We start from the raw sequence: 22625 nt of genomic DNA, 5'->3' as shown, positions 1-22625 counted from the left end.
TAAGTCCTCCTCTGATGCCCTTCCGGCACTGCTTCCGGCTATCCTTAAGCCTGGTTCAGGGTTCACTTAATGTGGACATGCTAGTTCGAATTAGCAAAACGCTAATTCGAACTAGTTTTTAGTTCTAGACGCGTTAGTTCGAATTAGCGCTGTAGTGTAGACATACCCTCAGATAAGGAAGACAGTTACTTTAGCACATTTGACGCATTCATTAGTTAGGCGCAAATCCTGCAACAATTAGTAATTTTATTCATGCAGATAATGCCGGTAAAGTCACTAGCCCTCGTCATCTGAAATTTCACAGGTGCTTGAGAGTTTGCTGGATTAGGACTTTAGTTCATCCTAATTTAGCTTAAGACTTCTTAAAATCAGACATGGAAAATACCAGGAAGTGTTTCTTGGAAAACAAAGGCTCATCAAAAAGGCTACTTTGAAGTGCACAGAAAAGAAGCTGGTGTCACAAACACGAAACAGGATTCTTCAGGAACATTGTTGGAGTGAAATTGGAATTGCAAAGAGGCTCTCCCATCCTCCCAGCCCAAATCAGAATGAGCCCAACAGAGGGGGTACCCCTGAACAGATTAACATATTTTTTCCCATATGTGGAATCCTGCATCCCACATGCCACCCTGCTGAATGAACATTTGAAGTCAGAAGAGCTGGATGCATATTTTATAACTGTCTTTCAGTTGAGCTCATATTTCATAAAGATGATATAAAAGTACAATTACAACTACAGTCCTGCTTCACTAACTTTCATTAGGTTATAAAGTCTGAGTAAATTTTATAGTATAAAACACAGCACCTACTTTAGATCTGAGAGTATAGTGAATAATTCATCGTGAATAGTTTATACAATGAATTCGAGTTCCTCATCTTCATGCCCCCTGCATGTGATTTGTTTTTGATGCATCCCCAAAATTCAGACTTTGTTACTCAGTTGTGACTGGTCAGGTAAGTTGCATAGTATTCTTTCTGTCTTCTGATGGGATGAGGAACGTAAGCATTTCTGGGTCAAAGATTTGTATTCGCAAATTTCAGACACACAGATAAACATGAATTTGAACTGCACGCTCAGAAGAAATTGGCATTGGTAAAAATGAATAACTGCATTGATCACAGAAACCAAACACAACAGGGTACGGAGCCACAGCATAACGGCCTCTCACAGCTGCTGTGCTAACTGCTCTTTCTCCTGCCCTTGCAGAAGCCTCTTGTGTAGGTGCCATTCTGGGTCATGTTGGAGCATAGGGCAGGAGGAGGCATGGTTGAGGCATTGTCTTATGACATTGTTATTCCTCTGGTACATCAGAGATCAGAGGGTGGCATTATGCAATGGGCTGCGCCAGTCCCCAGCACCTTTAAGATGGAGAAGGCATCCCTCAGTCTTTGCACCAGTTCTCTGCACCACTCAGGATGAATCAGACTTATTGTACCTACTTTCACGGTTTCAGACTCTTAACCGTATTTAAATTTTAATATGAAGGGTGGTTTCAGTTTCTGTAATTCAAGATGTTAGAATCAGGATGAGGCATCTTTAATCATAAAAGCTTTATTTCCATAATTTATGGTACCTGCATTTTAAGCTCTACCATAAAGTGGAGTGAATTGAAGGATGATAGTTCACAACAAGAAAAAGTGATCCATCAGGAAACCTGTTTACACTAAAACATTTTGTCAGCTGCAGTAATTAAACCTGCTTCCCAGGTACAGAGTGGTAGCTTAAATGCCCCTCTGGCTACAGTGCTATCGAGGTTTGTCTTTTTTTCCTCAGTGACTGTTATGAAAACAAGATAAGAAGAAGACAGTAAATACAGAGACAGCTGGACTACCAGTTTAATAATGCAAGTATTTTAATCAGAATTTTAAAAAATTAATTGTATCTGATTTTTCTTAAGTTGTGACAATAAAAATTATGTCCATTGTGCCTGGGAAACAGTGAAAAGGAAATGTTAGATTCCAATGCCGGAAGATCATAGTGATCATCTAGCTCAGGGGTGGGCAATAATTTTTTGCCAAGGGCCACTTTGAAAAGTTTAGAAGTGGCTCTGGGCCTCACAGGAAAGGGCGGAGCATGGGGTGCAAGGAGCAGGGTCAAGATATTTCCGGGTTGCCCACCTCCAGACAATGATTGGTCTAGGGGTGAGGGAGTGCCTTTGCCCCCACCCCACGTTCCCCCATGGTGACCATGCCCCTGGAGTGGGAGGAGACTTCCCTCGTTCCCCTGCCAGTAAGCCAATTACGGACTGGGGGTGCGGGAGTGCACAAAGCCTTCTTCACTCTGCCCCCGCCCTGCAAGCAGCGCATGGCGCTTCAAAGCACCACGTGTTCCTGGCAGGGCAGGTGGAGTCTTCGCACGCTCCCCTGCCCCCAGGCCCTAATTGGCCTGGGAGTGGGGAAGCAGCAGGGCCTCCGTGGACCAGATCCAACCACTTGGCAGGCTGGATCTAGTGTGCGGGAGGCCCTTTTGCCCACCCCCCTGATCTAGCTTGACCTCTTATATAAATCCAGCCATAGAATTTCCCCAAAGTAATTCCTAGAGTATATCTTTTTTTTGTTTCTTTGTTTAAAGAAAAACATCCAGTCTTGATTTAAAAGTTGTCAGTGATGGAGAATCCACCACAGCCATTGACAGATTGTCTCAATGGCTAATTATAGCTCTAAAAATTGTTCTTACAATGGGTTACAATCTCCCATAAATATAGCTGATATTGAAATGCAAGTAGCTTTAGAACACAGCCATACAAATATTTTTATGCATGCAGAATTTTGGTTTTTCTGTGATCCTTTGTCTGGGTAACAGTGCATAATAAGTGCCACACTAAAAAAATACTTGATGAACTCATGAGGGAATAATTTGTACAAGTACATACTTGTGCCATGAAACCGAAACTAAGATATGTTTAATTTATACACAGCTTAGATCTAATTCTGCTTTCAGGGACACTGCCACGACCCTATGAACACTCTGGGCCCAGAATAAATTGCTTTTATCCCCTATTTTTTAATTCTCTGGACTGTCAGATCAATGGACATTTAAATGCCCCTTTCCTGACATCCTTTGGGAGTAACCAGCCCGTCCTGCTCCCATCTCTATCTATTAGGAAAATTTCATGCCCATGTCCAATTTTTTATTGGAGCTGAAATCTCTGGAAGTGGGGGTCCCTGTCACCTCCTAAATTGCCTAAATGAACAACTTGACTGTACCTCTTTCTTTTGAAAGGCCAGGACCAGTTCCCCCCTGCCTTCGATCCACCTTCCCATTGAACAACATTTCCTAAAGTCCAGATGAAATTTCAACAAATGTCAATAGTTTCAGCTAAGAAACACCAACATATTAGTGTGGGATTGAGAGGGGCACTGACCTAGAAGCAATGGATTGCTGGCAGAAATGACAGTGGGTCTAAGTGAAATAGTGAGGGAGAGGAGGGCAGTCCGGACATGTCTGGAGGGGTGGACCAGAAACAACCTGTATTTGCCAATACTGGGTTAAGAGTCAGAGGGTATGTCTACACTACCCTCCTAATTCGAAATAGGAGGGTAATGTAGTCATACCGCAATTGCAAATGAAGCCCGGGATTTGAATTTCCCGGGCTTCATTTGCATAAAGCCGGCCGGCGCCATTTTTAAATGCCGGCAGTTCGAACCCCGTGCCGCGCGGCTACACGCGGCACGGAGTAGCTAGTTCGGATTAGGCTTCCTAATCCGAACTAGCTGTACTCCTCGTGGAATGAGGAGTACAGCTAGTTCGGATTAGGAAGCCTAATCCGAACTAGCTACTCCGTGCCGCGTGTAGCCGCGCGGCACGGGGTTCGAACTGCCGGCATTTAAAAATGGCGCCGGCCGGCTTTATGCAAATGAAGCCCGGGAAATTCAAATCCCGGGCTTCATTTGCAATTGCGGTATGACTACATTACCCTCTTATTTCGAATTAGGAGGGTAGTGTAGACATACCCAGAGTGAGGGCAGCTGACTTCAGCAGGACTACAGTGTATATTGAAGGTCCAGAGAAGAGCAAGAAGAATGATTAAAGGTCTAGAGAACATGACTTCTGAAGGAAGTCTGAAAGAATTGGGCTTGTTTAGTTTGGAAAGAAGAAGACTGAGAGGGGACATGATGGCAGTTTTCAGGTAGCTAAAAGGGTGTCACAAAGAGGAGGGAGAAAAATTGTTCTCCTTAGCCTCTGAGGATAGGACAAGAAGCAATGAGCTTAAACTGCAGCAAGGGAGGTTTAGGTTGGACATCAGGAAAAACTTCCTAACTGTCAGGGTGGTGAAACACTGGAATAAGTTGCCTAGGGAGGTTTTGAAATCTCCATCTCTGGAGATACTTAAGAGCAGGTTAGAAAGACATCTATCAGGGATGATCTAGACAGTACTGGGTCCTACCATGAGAGCAGGGAACTGGACTCGATGACCTCTCATGGCCCCTTCCAGTTCTAGTGTTCTATGATTCTATGATTCTATACCAGCTTAGCAGTTTTACTTTAGGCCTCCACTCCTATATCACACACAGTACGGCTGTGTCTCGACTGGCCAGTTTTTCCAGAAAATCAGCCACTTTTCCAGAAAAACTTGCCAGCTGTCTACACTGGCCGCTTGAATTTCTGCAAAAGCACTGACTTCCTACTGTAAGAAATCAGTGCTTTTTGCGGAAATACTATGCTGCTCCCGTTTGGGCAAAAGTCTTTTTCAGAAAGACTTTTGCGCAAAAGGGCCAGTGTAGACAGCAGAGATTTCTTTTCCGCAAAAAAGCCCTGATCGCGAAAATGGCGATCGGGGCTTTTTGTGGAAAAGCGCGTCTAGATTGGCCATGGACGCTTTTCCACAACAAGTGCTTTTGCGGAAAAGCGTCCTGCCAATCTAGACGCTCTTTTCCGAAAATGCTTTTAACGGAAAACTTTTCCGTTAAAAGCATTTCCGGAAAATCATGCCAGTCTAGACGTAGCCTACTTGTTTGATTACAGGAAAGCACAAGGAAGTCTATTTAAAAAGGAATGGAGGTTCAAATGGAAACAAGTATGAGTAATGGAAGCAGATGGTTACAGTACAAAACAAAATCATAAAATGTAAACTGAGGTTTAACCTTAAGAGTTCTCTTTACCATCTAATGAAGTAGACTCTTATCTGCAAGGTTCATCCCAAAAGAGCCAGACCCAATCTTTCGTGAAGCACCCCTACTCATCCAGGTACATCCTCAGTACCTTGATCTCCACCCTGTGACAAACTGAATCAGTCTTTTGTCTTCATCAAAGATAGCACCATCCTCTCACTGTCATTTTGTTCCTCGCCTTCTAGAGGTTTTAATGTTTACAGTTTACCCTGGGCGGTTTTCCATTGATTTTTCTGGGTTGTTGCAACAATAGACAATTGAAAAACTCATTATGCAATTGACTAGGCAGGGAGGGTGACATAACTGACTAGCTAGGGAGTGTTTCAGAATACTCTCTCACTTAAATGGGCCATCACTGTGACAGATTCCCTGGTCACTCACTTTCACTCCAAAACCACAGACATGTTTTTCAATATAATTATATTATTTCTTAAATATGTACCTTGTACACACATCTTGCAATGGTTATGATTATTGGTGAGTTTCAAGCTTTTGAACAGAGATCACACGTGTTACCCTTTGTGGAGTAATACTGAGACAGTGGTCTATACGGTGTGGTGAGTTATTCAGGCCAAAGTTGGAAGTTGCTTGTAATAAATCATTTGCCAGTTGGCAAATACTTTTCACAGCCACATGCTTAACCCCATTCAATTGAAATGTTACTTTCCATGGACCAATGGAGAATTTATAAACACATGTGACTATCCTAAGGTGTTCTCAACACGTAGCTCTTTAACTTAAAATTTATAATTAAAAAGCAGTTTTCAAAATACCAGCAGGCCTTAATTACTGTAAAATTAAATGTACTTTTGTCATGGTTCCTGCACAGTTTAAATGCAAATTCATGCAATCTACCAGAAGAAAGAATACGTGAGGGATGACATGGAAAACCATTTTTTCTCTTCGAAACATTTTTCCTTATTGCAAAATAAGGCATTGCATAATTTTTGTTACTCATACCATTCACAGTAATTGAAATAAAATCCTCAAACCAGAAGAGAATCTCCTGGGAACACATTAATCTATGGGATAAAATTAATGAGTTAGATGGGGTAAACACCAAGGAATAAGTTGGCCCCTGGTGTTGGGAATCAAAAAGGGTCTTTCCGTTTGTTTTTATAAAGATGTATTTTAGGGCACAATATCATATACACTGAAGACAAATAATGGGCAAGTCTCATTCAGATAAGGTTTCATTCAGATAAGCATCCAGATGTTTGGGAGCTTAGTTGGGCCTTATCTAAAGCTCCTGTGCCTACCTACGGGAAGTGGGCACCAGCCATAATTTCTTTATATTATCTGTAGCTATATTATAAAAAAGAGGCAAGAGAAGATACCAAAGTAAAGAGCAGGTGAGAAGTAGGTACAAAGGTTCTTGTGAATTTTTCACTACTTTTCAGCTTTGCAAATGTGTCTTAAACTGAAATGATGATCAATTTTCTTCTTACTGATAAAACAAAACAAAAAAAATAGTCTGAGTTAGCACAGGTACAGATGAAATTGTGTAAATATTTATGCAGCCTGAGTGACAATATATGTATGTGAGAGGTTCTAATTTATTTTCTCATCCCTGCCACCCAAAGAGCCTAAATGTAAATGATTGATTTCATAGGCTAAAAGTGGAAAAATCTTGGAAAGTGGAGTGTCAGAAATAAATCTCTCTCTATATATATATATGTTTTAGAGTGTGTCTGTCTGTCTGAGAGTCCGTCTCTCTGTGTGTCTGTAAGTCCGTTTGTTCACAAACTCCTCCTAAATGATAAGAGCTAAGGCCACCAAATTGGTATGCAGCTTCCTCTTCTCTTAACTTAAAGGTCAGGGTTTGGTTGTGCCAGGAAAATAGGAAGTCCCTGGAATGGAACTGTTTTCTATAATACAGAAAGGTAGGGAACAGAGAGGAGGGATACAATATTCACAGTGGCCACTGGGGGGGGGGGGGGGAGGGGAGTGAGCCCAAGGGAAAGCTATACTGCAAAGTGACCACTGGGGGCAGCTTGCCATCTTGCTTATTACCACACCAAATAAATAGCCCACCTGCCTCAAACCCTTCTTTCCAGCTCTTGGCTGCAGTGCCAGAGGGGGTGAGAGAGACAGCCCTGCGGGAGACAGCCCTGCCACACCTGGGGTGAGGTGGGAAAGCCCCTGCCAGAGGGGGAAAGGCTCCTGACAGTGGGGATGTGTGCAAAAGGCTCCTGTCAGCCTGGGGGGAGGGCCCCTTCTGGCCAGAGGGATGGGGGGGAGGCCCCTTCTGGCTGTGGGGAAGAGAAAGCCCCATCAGATTGGACTCCCCACCCTGAGTCCCTCACCCCCAACCTTTACTCTTGCATCCCCCATCCCAGCCCCCTGCCCTGAGCCTCTCCTCAACACCCCCCCACACACCCTGCCTCTAGCGCGCGCACACACACACACACACACACACACCACCAGCCCCCTGCCCTGAAGGACCTAGGCAGTGCTCGGTACATCTTCTAGTAGATAAATAAAACTTGTAGCAAGCTGAGTACTTGTTTGAATCAATACACTAGTACTGTGACCCCTGTGAGACCCAGCCAAAATTTTTATATCTGGATGGGATTTATTTGGTAACAGCCTTATACCTGCTATTGCTTACATGCCCTGTATGACAAAATTATATGCACCGAGACATGTATTGGCTAATACAGTGACCACAGAGTTTTCTTAATTGGAAAAAAAATTCTGTATGTTGACCACATGTATAAGCTTCATAACCTGTCTTTCACTGCACCGGGGAATGAAAGCGGAATGAACACTGAGCTGCTAGGCTGATAGGGGCCTGATCCAATTCCTTCTGAAATCAATGTGAGTCTTTTCATTGACTTTAATAGGACTTGCATCCGATCCTAAGAAACATTATCCACTCCTAGCCCAAAGCCTTTGGATGCTGCTTTACACAAACACAGCTCAATTATGAGTCCACAGGTTTCTGGAGTAAGAGGCCATCCTGAGTGCTTGGGGTTGGCAAAGACAGGATCAGGCAATTGGAAACAGCTGTTGAGAGCTGATGTAAAACTTACACAGAGGAAGAGATTTGCTATATATAAGAAGCTTTATTTGTCCTACAAAATGCAAGTACTGTGCTACACGTTCTTAAGCACCATCTACTGGCACCTCACCTGTTAACCATTTCAGTGTATACAGTTGGAGCAGTTCTGTAAGTGGAAAACCAGTGAGCTGTCCCCAATAAGTAATTGGAGACATTAATTCTGCTTGTTTCTGGCTATGTTTGTACATTTAAATTGCTATAGCAGCACAACTGGGCTGCATCTAGACAGGCAAGTTTTTCCGCAAAAGCAGGAAAAACTTGCCAGCTGTCTACATTGGCCGCTTGAATTTCCGCAAGAACACTGACTTCCTACTGTCTGAAATCAGTGCTTCTTGCAGAAATACTATGCTGCTCCTGTTCGGGCAAAAGTCCTTTTGCGCAAAAGCTTTTGTGCAAAAGGGCCAGTGTAGACAGCTCAGATTTTTTTGGTGCAAAAGCGCGTCTAGATTGGCACGGACGCTTTTCTGCAAAAAGTGCTTTTGCGGAAAAGCGTCCGTGCCAATCTAGACGCTCTTTTCCGCAAATGCTTTTAATGGAAAACTTTTCCGTTAAAAGCATTTGCGGAAAATCATGCCAGTCTAGACATAGCCCTGCAGTGCTGCAGCTAGAGTGCTTCAATGTAGACAGCAATGGGAGGGACTTAGTGTTAGTTGGCTTGCGTTTTGTTTACATCCCTGACATAACTGGGTTCACTAACATGTTAGCATACATTTCTGTGCCAACTACTTCTCCCAAAGGGCACAGGGACACCAAGTATGGCCAATAGCCACAGTAGTTTGGCTATGAAGAGAAAAGCAGTATCATTTAGTACTTAGCATTCTTTTTATCCATAGATCTCAGAGCACTTTACCAAGTTTAAGCAGACTTTCATCTCACAGATGGGAAAACCTGATGCATGGAGAGGTGAAGTGACTTGCCCGAGGCTACCAAATGAGTCAGAGACAAAGCTGGGTTTAGAATCAGATCTTCCAATGCATAGACCAGTGATGCATTGATCCCTGGACCGAGATGCATCATGTTACTGCTGACATAAGAGAAGGCTCCTGGAACACAGCATAGAGAAATAGATTATTTTCACAGAAGACCAGGCATTTTTAAAATAAAGAACTTCTCATTGTTTTCTGCCACTTCAAAGCCATGGGAAATTATATTTATGTCTCCCATCCAAGAGGTTTTTCTATGTGGGAGGGTATGATGATTTAGCTATTGTCTCACTGCTGGGAACTATAAAATATATTGCAATAAGTGTGCTGTCATTCATTTTGCTTAGATGAATTTTCATTTGTTGTTCTGGGTGCCTTGAGTATTTAACTTCTGAATATTATAAAAATTGAGGCTTGCTTCATCAAATGTTTGAAGTGAAAATCTTATGACTGACACTTTTGGGGGTGAGAGATCCATTTTTTCTTAAATTATATATAAGAAATATGACATCATTTGTTCTGTGATTTTCATTGGGAATTATTAGTGCCATAAAAGAAAGTTAACATAGGCAAAGGACTTTATTCTCACTTTTGATAGGAGGAGAGCAGGTGTAAAGTACAGCTGGTGCCTGATGCAATGCTGAACCATAACCTTTCTATATCAGCCTCTGAAGTTGCTAGTTCCTGGGAGGGTCTTCCATGCTAAGCAGCCACACAGAGAGAGAGAGAGAGCAAAATTGGCCCATTCAAAGAGAAAGACCACCACCTCCAGTTACTCTGATTGGCAATGGGATTTATAGGAACAAGCACAAGGCACAATGGATACTCTCAGTGTGTCTCCAGAGGTACATCTACACTGTATGGCTATTTCGAGATACAAGAGGTATCCCGAAATAGCTACCCCCGGTCTACACAGGCCACCCATTTTTTTTAAATAACGGGCTTGCTATTTTGCCATCCTGGTAAACCTTGTTGCATGAAGGATAAGGGATTGCCCAAAATAGTACATTATTTCAAAATTTGGCACTGCATAGATGCACCAAATTTCAAAATAAGCTATTTTGAAATAGATTAGAAATAAGATATGCAATTTGCATAGCACAAATTGCATATATTATTTTGAGTTTAGGGTGCTGGTAGACGCACCTCAGATGTACTAAGGTTAGTAGGGTCTAACCTGTCTAATGCCAATGAGCGAATACACATGAGGGTATAAATTTACGAAATCATTGAACAACATTTCCTGAACAGCTGAACAGCCTGTTGTGAATTTCAGCCTGGGAGTTGAGAGGTCGCATACAGCAGAGACTTTGTCCCATAAATAACAGTGACCACAAGGCAGTGAGGCCATGGTACATATGAACATGCATTTTGCAATACCTTTATCACCTAAGCAGCTCTTGAGAGCAGTTTAAAATATAAAAATTAAATTAGAAAAGGAACCTCTTAAGTACATTAAAATGGTACAGCTACATTTTAAAATATTGGGTGTACAGATTGTTGCACTGATAATGCTTAAAAACATTTCCTCCTGCATCTGTCCCACAGAGCTTTGTTTATAAAAATCACCCTTAAAAATCCTCTTTGATTGCATTTTCTTCATTCTTTTGTGACACCACATTGTTCATGTGTTTTCAAGAGCTCGTCCTGATTAAAGGCACCAGCTTTTAAAAATGAGATGCTAATGTTGCTCTCTCTTCAGTGAACATCTCCACTTCGCCTTGTGACAGGCTGTCATAAAATATGTCTCTAAACTGCCAAGATAGATCCTTGGAGACAATCAGTAATGCAATTTTCAGTCGTGTGCTAAAACCCAGAGTGAGTGCACCTTGTTGTTGTGTGCAGTGATCTGATATCTGAGCTATTTGTTTTATGTCCCTAAGATAAAATTAGTGGATATAATATGGATGTCTCATTTGTGGAAATATTTACAGTATTTCTTTCAAGAATCATTCCATTCATAATACTATCTGGCAAAGGATGGATATTGATGGACTGCATTGGATTCTATCTTGGATAAAAAGTTTCCATACCAACCTGTTAAAACAAGTAATAAGTAGATATTTTAAAATGTTTACTCTATAAATATTATTGACATATTTTTATACTATAACTGATTCACAGAATACACTCAGACAAGAATTCATCTTTTCAAAATTCCACAAAATTCCACACAAGTCACATGAATTAATTAATTATAACCCAAGGCCTTGGCCCTATAAGTACAGATGCATGAGCTTAATTACTCTCTAGATATGTCTGAATGCAAGAAAAGACATAACTGATACAAGTCAAGTAACTTAGGCTCAGTGGTCCTAAACTGCTGGCTATAAAATTTCAGTGTAGACATTCAGGCTTGGAATAGAGTCTGTACTTGGAGATCCTATGAGATGGGAGGTCTCAGAAAGTGTGGGTGCTTTCTTGACTATGCCAGGGATCAACGCTGCGATGATCGATCCAATGGCTGTTGATTTATCATATATCCTTAGATTTGATAAATTGATCTCTGAGCACTCTCCCACTGCTGTTGGTTCTCCACCAGGATAAGAAGAGTAGCCAGCACCGATTGGAGAGCAACCCCCACTGACCTTACCACACACGAGACGCTACAGTAAAAACATTGACTTCAGCTGTGCTATTTGCACAGCTGAAGTCACATAGATTAAAAGCTTCAGAGGGGTAGCCAAGTTAGTCTGTAACTAGAAAAACTTAACAAACAACAAATAGTCTTTAAGGTGCTACTAGACTAAAAAGCCATGTAGATGGTATCATTAGCTTTCGTAGGCACAACCTGCTTCTTCAGATGACAGGAGTTTTGAAGGTCCAGATTCAAGAATAAATAAGGGGAGGAGGAGGAGGAAGAAGGAAAAAAGGGGGAAAAAGACAGTGAATAGATTGTTCAAGTTACAAGAGGCTGATAGGAGCAATTGGCACCTCCATTGTTTGGTTGGTTGGTTAAGTCTTTAGGATGTGGAAGGTAGTTTTCGAGCCAGTCCCTTTGATCTGGACTTTCAATACTCCAGTCATCTGAAGAAGTGGGTTGTGCCCACGAAAGCTGATGATACCATCTACATGTTTTGTTAGTCTTTAAGGTGCTACTAGACTATTTGTTGTTTTTTAAGTTTTTTCACATAGATTAGATGGACTGCAGCTGAGGTCCACCTCATTTAACAAAATCCAGTTTTCATTCATATTATGTGATTCTTCACATAATAGTCTCCTACAAAAAAGAATGTGCATCATGATTCTTTTAACTCCTTGAGAGATTATGTCCCAATTACCAACACAAGTTTGTAAATAAAGGAAATGAAATAGATTCAATGAAATCTACAGAGTAGGTATAATGTTCAGATACATGTGAGTGTGGATGACTTCAGCTAAAGCAAGAATAGAAAGAACTACATTTAATATTAACAGCACTCAGACTAAAGTCTTCAGAATGCTTGCTTTGCAAACACTCTAATAATAGTGCTGAAAAAAGCCCTTAGGTATTAAAAGTAGATATCTAATGAAAAAGAAATACAAGTGATAGGCTATTAGCTAAGATTAAAGGGATTCAAGAGGAATGTTTTACTCCATCAATTAAGAACAATCAGCAAAGTCAGTTACACACCCTAATAAAATATATGCCACTTTTGCTGCTTGTTATAAAAACTTTCATACCTTAGATGCACCAAGCTCTGAAGTTATTCAAAAATATCTGGAAGTAGCAGGCTTTCCAAAGGTAAGGAAAATTGCCAAAAAAAAATTAATTTATTTAAAATATTTTTAGATAAAGAAACAACAGAAGATGAAATTCTAAAGGCAATAGCAAGTATGAAAAGTGGCAAAACTCCAGTACCTGATGGTTTTTCTGCTTAGGGATTAGTGAATCATTTGAGAGGTTACTTTAGTGCCATGCTAACAGGGGAGGAACTTCTGAAAAACGCTATTGTTTTTCTCCCTAATGCTGGAAAAGATTTTACTTTAAGCAGTTTCTATAGGCCTATATTTTTGTTGAACAATGACATAAAGATTTTAGCAAAAATACAAACGAGCCAAATAAACTCCCACCTTATATAAATTCAGTTCAAACTAGATTAATTAAAAACAACAAGTAGCCCTGTGGCACCTTAGGGTATGTCTACACTAGGGTATGTCTACACTACTTCGAACTAGGGTGGTTAATGTAGTCATACGAACTTGCAAATGAATTTCCCGGGCTTCATTTGCATGTTGCCAGGCGCCACCAGTTTTAAATGTCTGCTAGTGTGGACTCCATGCCCGCGGCTACACGCGGCACGAACTAGATAGTTCGGACTAGGCTTCCTATTCCGGACTATCTGTACGCCTCGTTCCACCCTTCAGTGTAGAGTCGCCAATTATGCTGTACTCCTTGGTAAATATGACTTCAACAACTATACCATTTCACGAGGCGTAACGGTAGTTCGGACTAGGAAGCCTAGTCCAAACTACCTAGTCCGTGCCGCGTGTAGCCGCGCGGCACGGAGTCCGCACTAGCGGACATTTAAAAATGGCGGCGCCCGGCTTTATGCAAATGAAGCCCGGGAAATTCAATTCCCGGGCTTCATTTGCAACTCCGGTTGCCTACATTACCACCCTAGTTCGAACTAGGGTGGTAGTGTAGACATACTCATATAGACCATACAGTTCAAAGGGGATCAACTTGACTCAATGGTAGTGATAACTTCCTTGCTCATCAAAATGTTCAAAAAGATCAGGGACCTGGCTCACAAGCTCCACCTTATGCCACAGGCTTCAGCACATGATTGCCTTCAGCTGCTTGGCCACATGACTGTGCCACCTAGTGGTCCCCACTGCATGTCTATTCATGAGGTGCCTACAAGGCTGGCTCAGTATGATCTATAGACCACACTACCATTTCTTCACCAGGTCTTTCTCCATCCCAACCACAGTAAAAATGCACTACTGGGGTGGACAAAGTACAGAACCTATGTTCAGGAATTTAGTTCCAACCACCAGAGCCCTCTACCACCATTACAACAGACGCCTCCCTCATGGGCTGGGGGACACACATGGGAAGTTTAACAACACAGGCCCTCAAAAGAAAAGTAGCTCCACAATAATGTACTGGATCTAAGAGCCATACGACTAGCCTGCTTGCACTTCCTTCCGGCAATAGCAAACAAGCCTGTCAAGATATACACTGACGATGTGACCGGTGTGTTTTACATAAATAGACAAGGGGGCACCTGATTCCATGCTCTCTGTACAGAAGCTATTACATTATGGAACTGGTGCCTTTCCCACAACACCCTCAGTGCTTGTTATCTACCAGCTGCACTGAACACCACAACCGATGCACTAAGCAGATCACTGCCCCAATAGCACAAGTGGAAGATAACTCACAGTATTCTAGACATGATCTTCTTGCACTGGGATCACCCTCTAATAGACCCAACAAGAAATGCCTCCTACACTGCTCCAGGGCAGGCATAGGCAAAGGCTCCCTCGGAGATGCTCTCACCATGAAATGGGACCACTGACTCTCTTATGTATTCCCTCCCATTTCCCTCCTTCTCTGCACAATACTCAGGATAAGGAGGGACAAAGCCAGAGTCATTCTAATAGCCCCATGCTATTAGATGATAGCACAATATTTGCGCACCGGAATAGGAAGTGGTTCCTCAAGAGCCTCCAGTTGTTATACCCTAACATAACACCCACAAGCGAGCCATGGGATCTTCACCTGGTCTTCAGTGCACTCACCAAACTCCCTTTTGAGCCAATGGCCACTTGCACCTTTCTATGAAGACAGCATTTTGGTTGCAATCACATCTGCCAGATGAATGGGAGAAATGGCAGTTCTGAGGGCGGATCCTCCATACATAATCTTTTTTTTAAAGATAAAGTCACGCTATGTGCCCACCCAAAATTCCTCCTCAAGATCCATTCTTCCTTCCATATAAACCAGACCATTCACTTATCCGTTTTTTCCCCTAAGCCTCGTGCTCTTTCATTTTACATTCATAGAACTTGGTCCTGTAGGACTTTGTCCAGGCTATCCATATCCATCGTATCTTCCTAAAGACAGTCTCACTGGATTTTGGATTACATAACCTTATGCTACCAGCACAATCACCCTACTCCACCTACCTCCATCAGGACCTATTCCATCAGATCCATGGCCACCTCCATAGCTTACCTCCTCAGATCCCTTTCCAAGACATATGCACTGCAGCCACACAGGCTTCTGATCAAACTTTTGTGAAGCTTTCTACACTTTCTCATGGACCTCTTCCTTCAACTAAGGTCACCAAAGCAGTATTGTCCACTGCTTACCTGCCAGATCTGAAGTTCCTACCTCCTTATGACCTATTGCTTTTCAGTCACCTTCTGTGGAGCACACACAGGGCCATCTCTCTCTCTCTCGAAGAGGAGGTTACTCAACTTTAGCAATAACTGACATTCTTCGAGATGAGCATCCCTGTGGGTGCTGCACTACCCTCCCTTCCTCCCCTCTACTTCGGAGACTCTTTTTATTATACGTGGCCCCCGTAGGCACTACTTTAAAGAGTCTGATCTGTGGGGCTGGGAAGTACCGACACCTACTGTGGAGCACCCACAGGGATGCTCATCTTGAAAAACATCAGTTACTGCTAAAGGTGAATAACCTCCTCTTTCTTGGATGGGAAAATCAAACTCAGTCATAATGAATATTCTGCCAATACTCTCCTTATTTCACAATCATTCTGTGATTATCTCAGATGAAACCCTAGCAAGAATACAGAAGCTTCTGTTAGAATGTATATGGAATTAGAAAAGGCAAAGAGTGAGCACAAATACTTTGTACAGACCCATTCAACAGGGTGGATTAATTTCCAGATATTTTATGGTGCTATCATGCCAGTCAGCTCAAAGTAGTGGTGGGTGTGGGAGGATGAACCGTGGGTCTTTATTGAGCAAGAAAACTGCCAGTGTAAATAATGCTAGGCTGCCATAAATTAATTAAAAAAAATCAAGCCTGCCAGAAATGTGTACACATTCTTTAGTAAAGGCTGCTTTATGGGTTTGGGTTTGGAATAGAACTAGAGATAACAGTTCTTTAGCCTCACTGATGACATCCATTGCAAATAATGTAAATTGTGAACCAAAGAGCTTCAAAGATTAGCAGAACCTTGGATTACACATAGTGGGCCAGTAAAGAAACTGTTTTTCTTTGCGATAAAAACTAATTTTAACTGGCCTTCTCTCTCCTGGTATCTATACTATCAAGTCAGGCACATGTTATAGTTTTCTTTATAAAACAGGTTAACTTTAATAGAAGCAATGGTGCATGGTCAATTAGGAAACACACACAAAAAATCACCTAACTTGTCTCAATACTTGCAGAAAGTTTTTCTAACAAAAAAAGTGTCTATATATGACATATAGGAAAGAGGATGTGAATAAACAAACGGGTTTTGATCTGAAAAAGAGGATTGGCAACCTCAATCTGTAGCACAATAAAAGAAAATATCTCTAAAATACTGTTCAATTGTACTTCAGACCAGCGAGGTTAAAATTAAATAAAGATTGAATGGGGGTAAATGTTGAAGAAACTGGTAAACAGGAGATTTCATACATACATCGTAGACATGTCCAGTCATTAGAGAATATTAGGATGCAATTTGTAATCAAATATCACAAACTATTGGATATTTATTACCAAATGATATTTTGGCTATCCTCTTGGGGTCTCCTGATATAAATGGTCACACAAAAGGAAATGAAGAATAAATTTCTCATCTGGTAGTAATTGTTTGGCAATTGGTAGACTCTCATTGGAAAAAGGAAAAATACTCCAACCATTGAGGGATGGTTCAAAAAAATATGGAAAGCTGTGTTTATGGAAAAATTAACACAGCAATTACATATCCTGCAAACCAGAGATCAGACAGATACTTAGATATTTGGTTACGTTTTATGCAGAACTCAGACAAAAGTGCATTCACCTGCAATAAAACCCAGCCCACCTATCCAATTTTTTTAATGTTAACATTTGATTGACATACCTGATCAGTTAAATGTGTACATAGAGATTTTACTCAATTGAATAAAATCATTAGAAAAGACATATGTATTATAATGATGCTCATGATGTAATATGGTATCACATTAACTAGAAATATCTGATGACTATATTCCTGCATAATAGCTCTCTAAACAAATGTTAACGGTTGTGCTGATTGTTTTGATTCTGATATTTTCATAGCACGGATTTGTAAAGTTGTTAAAATTTCTTAAATAAAAGTATTAAATATATATAGTAAAGCTGTATTCCCTGCACTTCCATTATTAGCACCTAGAGTGTTGTAGCAAAAGTGGGGGGAAATATAAACCTAATAACTGTACTGAACTATCTGAGCTAAGAAGCCACATATGGGGTTACAGATACTAATCTGTGTTAGCTGTTGTTGAGGACAATAGATGCCTATGAACTTGGGCTTTTGTCAGAAGATTCTAAAGCCCTCGTGTTTAAAGATGTCCTGCAATGAAAATAAAGTGGACTGGTACCCTTTTGTGTGTTTATGATGTCTATGAAAGGTGAAGGGTGAGGGCTCCCCCACAGATTATTTTTTCAACTTTAGAAATTGAGGTGGTTGAGGCTGGAAGATTAATGGATTGGTAATGAAATGGTGATGTTCCAAGGCGTAAGAGAATGAGAACTGAACACCTGTGAGAGGAGGGTTTTTAGTCCCCAATTTAAAACTTTATTTTTGACACCTCAACATTTCAGGCACTCATTATGCACCAGGAAGTGAAGCAGAAAGGGCATAAGCACTAGTTTTAAAAAAATCCTTAATGAGTCCCCTTTAAGAGAGAGGACCATTAAACCGCTGTATTGCAAAGCAGCTATAAATACACTTGCTCAATCCCAGACACTTGGGATTCCAGCTCCAGTTGGATTCTGATAGATAATTGATGCAGGTAACTAGATTGGTGATTTATAAGTGGCCAATGCTGGATATGTGGTTCTGCTGAAAAAGGATTTAGTATACCTTTGAAGGTATTAAAACAGGATTCTTGAACAGATGAGTGATTATTTTGGTCCCAGGATAAATTAGAGTACCATTTCTTGACCTTTTCAAGTTGGTGATCCCTTATGTGAAGTTAAAAAAAAATGACCTCCTTACATTCAATGTAAAAGTGAGACACACGTAGTATCAATCAAAATGAGGATAAGATGATCTAATTTATTTGAATGCATATTTTGAGAGGTTGGCAGAGAATGTGATTCTGTACAGGGATTGGGGGAGAAAGATTTTCTTTGATTAGATTGTAATGAAATTTTCAATATTTCACGACACCTCCCCGACCTCAATTGCTCTTTGTGACCCACCACTTGAGAAATGTTAAATTAGAGCAACCAATTTAAGATATTGGTTCAAAGTGCAGCTATCTAAGGATCACAATGTCCTACTGTAGTATGGCACAGGGTCTCGAGGTACTTCAGAAAATCCGCCCCCTCCCCCCCATGTTATAGCCCTTGGGACCTTTAAAAGGGAGAACTGTAGTCACAGGCTCATGAGCAGGAGCAAGCATGAATATAAAGTTCTTGCCTCTTCAGCAAAAGCAGCAGATTGGAGAGACCCAAGGGGGTTTCTTAGCATTTCTTAGGATTCATAATATCAGGCAGGACTCCCCTGGGAAAAGGTGTCCAACCAACTGGCTCAAGCTGGAAAGGCCACATGTAGTTCGAGTTGATTTGTTGTGGCTTAAAGTTTGTGTTCTGGAAATAAAGCAAGTCCACGTGAAAGGGAATACGAAAAGAGCTGTAGTGGGGTCTTTATTCTTATGTCCCTGCTCGGTGAGTCTATACATTGCCTCTGCTAGGGACCATGTAGCCACATTTAATGGTTATCCTGAGGAACTCCCTTGCTTGGGTGCATTGTCAGGGGTTTTGAAAAGGACAGTATGTGTAACTTATCATTCACAATCCCTGCTGTGCTCTTCTCTCCTATAAGTTGCTTGAATGTGGTCCAATCTGTGCATAATATCTCCAGTCCTGGATTTCTATAATAAAGTAGATCCTGTGGCTGTTGCTAGACTGAGATATCTAACGTACAGCACAACTTTCATCCAGCTCAGATGTTCAATTTGGTGCCCCGGCACACAAGCAATCGCAGATATTTTTTTTTAATTTAGACTCAGCAGTGAATGATGGAAACCAACTCTTACTAGTTTTTCCAGGCTCCATATGACTTTGCTGAGTGTGCAAATATTTTACATTCTAATAAAAATGCACGGAGCTGTTGTCCATATAGTTGCCCAGGTTCCCAGATTGTTCATAGGTAATCAAGCAGGAGGGCATGTACAGGGAAGGGATTAATTTGGCTACAAATGTAACGTAGAAATTAGAAATCCAGTACTGCCCAGAAGTTTGGTACAATATATTTAGATTCATTTTGGAGTAAGGGAACAAAATATTTATTTGATAAAGGAAGTTTTCCATTGAAAAGTGATCAGGGAAACTTGCTGCCTCTTACAGAAACTTGCTGCCTATCTGTGTTGGTCACGATACTAGAGAGAGAAGGTAGGAGGGGGGGGGGGCTGACAGAATTGCCGGACCCCTGGGCATAGCGGAGGGGAGTAGACTCTGTGATCCCTGAAGGGGCGGGCTCTTGGGTAGAAGGAGCAGGGTTGGGGGAGTCAGCTCTCAGCACTGTTCTGGCTGCTGCATGCCATGCTCCCTTTCTTCACCAGCCTTTTATGCTGCTGGGAGCATGCTGTGCAGGTAGCAGCGGCAGATGGGATCTCTGCACCCTTTTGAATCGCTGGGCCCCGGGCCAGCTGCTCCCTTGCCCAGTTGGTAGGCCTGGAGAACACAAGTCTGATGATCAGAGAGACAAGTCTTTGAGCTACACAGAGCTGAGGAAGAGCTCTCGGCAGCACCAAAGCTTGCGTCTCTCGCCAAGAAGTTGGTTCAATAAAAGATAATGTTACTACAGGCCACAGTTCCGTGTACTCCTACTGCTGGCCCCTGCTCACAACAGGGAGGGTGTGTTGCTGTCTAGCTCAAAGGCCTTCAAACTCAATTCTCTAGGCTCCAGCTCCAGCTCCCAAGTTGACTGCTATCCAGCCTGCTCTCTGCAGACATCTCCCAGGCCAGGACCTCCTCTCATGAGTACTTACAATTTCCATCATTTGCGCAGTTGCTATTGTCAGCTAATGGAAGGCCCACTGCAGCTAGTGCTCTGGTGCATTAGAGCAATCCTACAGCTGCTTTAATTTCTGCCAGCATCTGAATAACCAGAGACTAGAAAAGCACAAAGATAGTAATAGAGAACTGGAGGGCAAATTCTATATCATTTATATAAAGTTAAGCGAGTACCCCACAAATTTAAGAGTTTACATTTCCAGACTTGATTCTTGAAACACTCCATACACACAGCTGCAGGGTAGAGCCCGTCAGTAAAAATTATGTTTTGATTGTCCAAGTGCCTCAATAATAGACAGACAAGGTGGGTGAAGTAAGACTCCTATCTCATTATCCCTGTCCCAGACTGCCCTCAGTGACTGGGTTAGGAATGATTGTTTTGCTTGTTGACTCTAACTCATAAAGAAATTGTGCCTCAGGGATTTGCACATTTATTTCTGACAGCCTTAGTAAAGCAATTCTTTGTTAACTCAATAGATTCAGTGTTTATGGAGGCGGCACCTACTATCAGCTAGCCCCTACTGAGCTGGTACTCAGAGCATCTACTGAGTATAGCACATTTGCCATGCTACCGAATATGTACAGATAGGTGTACCACATCGCTCATGTAAAACTAATAAATGCAGTGATCATTTTGTGAAGATGAATAGCATTGTGCTGCAGAAAGTATCTCTGAAAAAGCTGAAACTGGAAGAGCCAGATGACTGACCCTGTGCTGATTGAACGCTCATAAAAGTCCTCACTCCTCACTCTGTACAGTGTGGGTTAAGCCAAATGCTGTTGTCCTTACACAATGGAATCTGCCCATTTTGTTACACTCCTCTGGATAGCAAGACATTAGTGGTAATGTCTGGAGTATTACCATGCATAGAACTGGTATTTCTTAGGTACTTGCCACTGACAAACAACCACCAGCACAAGCAAATGAAGAAAAATTGGAAGAGAGTAGAGCCATGTAGACTGGCTGAAAACAAGCTAGAGCCTTGAGTAACAATGATTTGTTTAGTGATAGAAATGTAGCCGTGTTAGTCTGGGGTAGCTGAAGCAAAATGCAAGGCAATGTAGCACTTTAAAGACTAACAAGATAGTTTATTAGATGATGAGCTTTCGTGGGCCAGACCCACTTCCTCAGATCAAATAGTGGAAGAAAATAGTCACAACCATATATACCAAAGGATACAATTAAAAAAAATGAACACATATGAAAAGGACAAATCACGTTTCAGAACAGGAAGGGGATGCAGGGGGGGGGAGGAAGGAAGGTAAGTGTCTGTGAATTGATGATATTAGAAGTGGGGAGAGTGGGATATTTGTGAGTTAATGGTATTAGAGGTGATAATTGGGGAAGATATCTTGGTAATGGGTAAGATAGCTTGAGTGTTTGTTCATTCCTTTTTGGAGAGTGTCGAATTTTAACATGAATGACAGTTCAGAGGATTCCCTTTCAAGTGCAGATGTAAAAGGTCTGCATCCTCTGGCCCACGAAAGCTCATCATCTAATAAACCATCTTGTTAGTCTTTAAAGTGCTACATTGTCCTGCATAATGATTTGTTTGCTATGGAACAATATTTGTTGGCAAAAGTGCTTGATTTACAAATCTTTTTTTAAAAGCCCTTTTAACAGCATATTCCAGCCAACATGGTACTTCTATCCCATCCTTCATTTACTAGGTTCCACAAGGTCCTAATGAATACAGACTAGCAACAGCACATATGTGATTCTAAATATGTGTATGTTCTTGAAAGAAAATGATCAGCATGAGCTACAAAATTAACAAACTACCAAAACCACTTTTTCTTGAACTGAGATTATAAACAAAGGGTGAAATCCTGGTCTGACTGAAGTCAATGACAAAATTTCTCATGGACTTCGGTGGGGCCAAAATTTCACCCTAAGGCCCTGAGTGCAAAGAGATCCTTGTGAGCAGACCTTTATGCCAGCTCAGAGACATTTATTACCAGAAGCCCAGAGTAATTCTAGCAGTCGAATGCTGAGGTTGTCAATGGGGCTTTGTACAGGCAAGGAGAAGGGCTGCACACAACTCGTTGGAAGTGAAATCCATTCTGAATTCCCTCTTTATTAAAATGCCCTTTGCTATAGCAGAACCCCCTTGGTGTTCTAGAATATCCTTACAGTTGGGAGAAAAGAATCTGTTTCTATTCTGCCACATTTAAATTCAAATATTAAAAATAGTTTCTTTTACGAAAAGCTCTCATCTGCCTGCATATGTTTAAAGTATGCATTTAGGTATTGTGAAAGGGTGCAGAAGTTTATATCAAGATCAGCACTCAGGGGATTAATTTTCCACTTTGTCCAGCCCCAGGAGAGTGTTGGATTGTCAGACCTAATCAGGGCTCCTGATTA

General features: G+C 41.5%; 1 long non-coding RNA gene across 1 annotated transcript; it reads right to left on the bottom strand.

The window, feature by feature from the left end:
• Positions 1-6145: 6145 nt before the first annotated feature.
• On the bottom strand, positions 6146-22319 carry LOC142830307 (uncharacterized). The gene is made up of 3 exons (XR_012905469.1): positions 22220-22319; positions 9027-9219; positions 6146-6559 (listed from the first exon to the last, which is right to left on the bottom strand). It is a non-coding gene; the product is annotated as an uncharacterized LOC142830307 (long non-coding RNA).
• Between the last annotated feature and the right edge of the window lie 306 nt (positions 22320-22625).

This window comes from Pelodiscus sinensis, chromosome 7, assembly GCF_049634645.1.
Source record: "Pelodiscus sinensis isolate JC-2024 chromosome 7, ASM4963464v1, whole genome shotgun sequence".
In the NCBI taxonomy this organism is placed as follows: domain Eukaryota; kingdom Metazoa; phylum Chordata; order Testudines; family Trionychidae; genus Pelodiscus; species Pelodiscus sinensis.
This window is presented reverse-complemented; position numbering and strand designations above follow the sequence as displayed.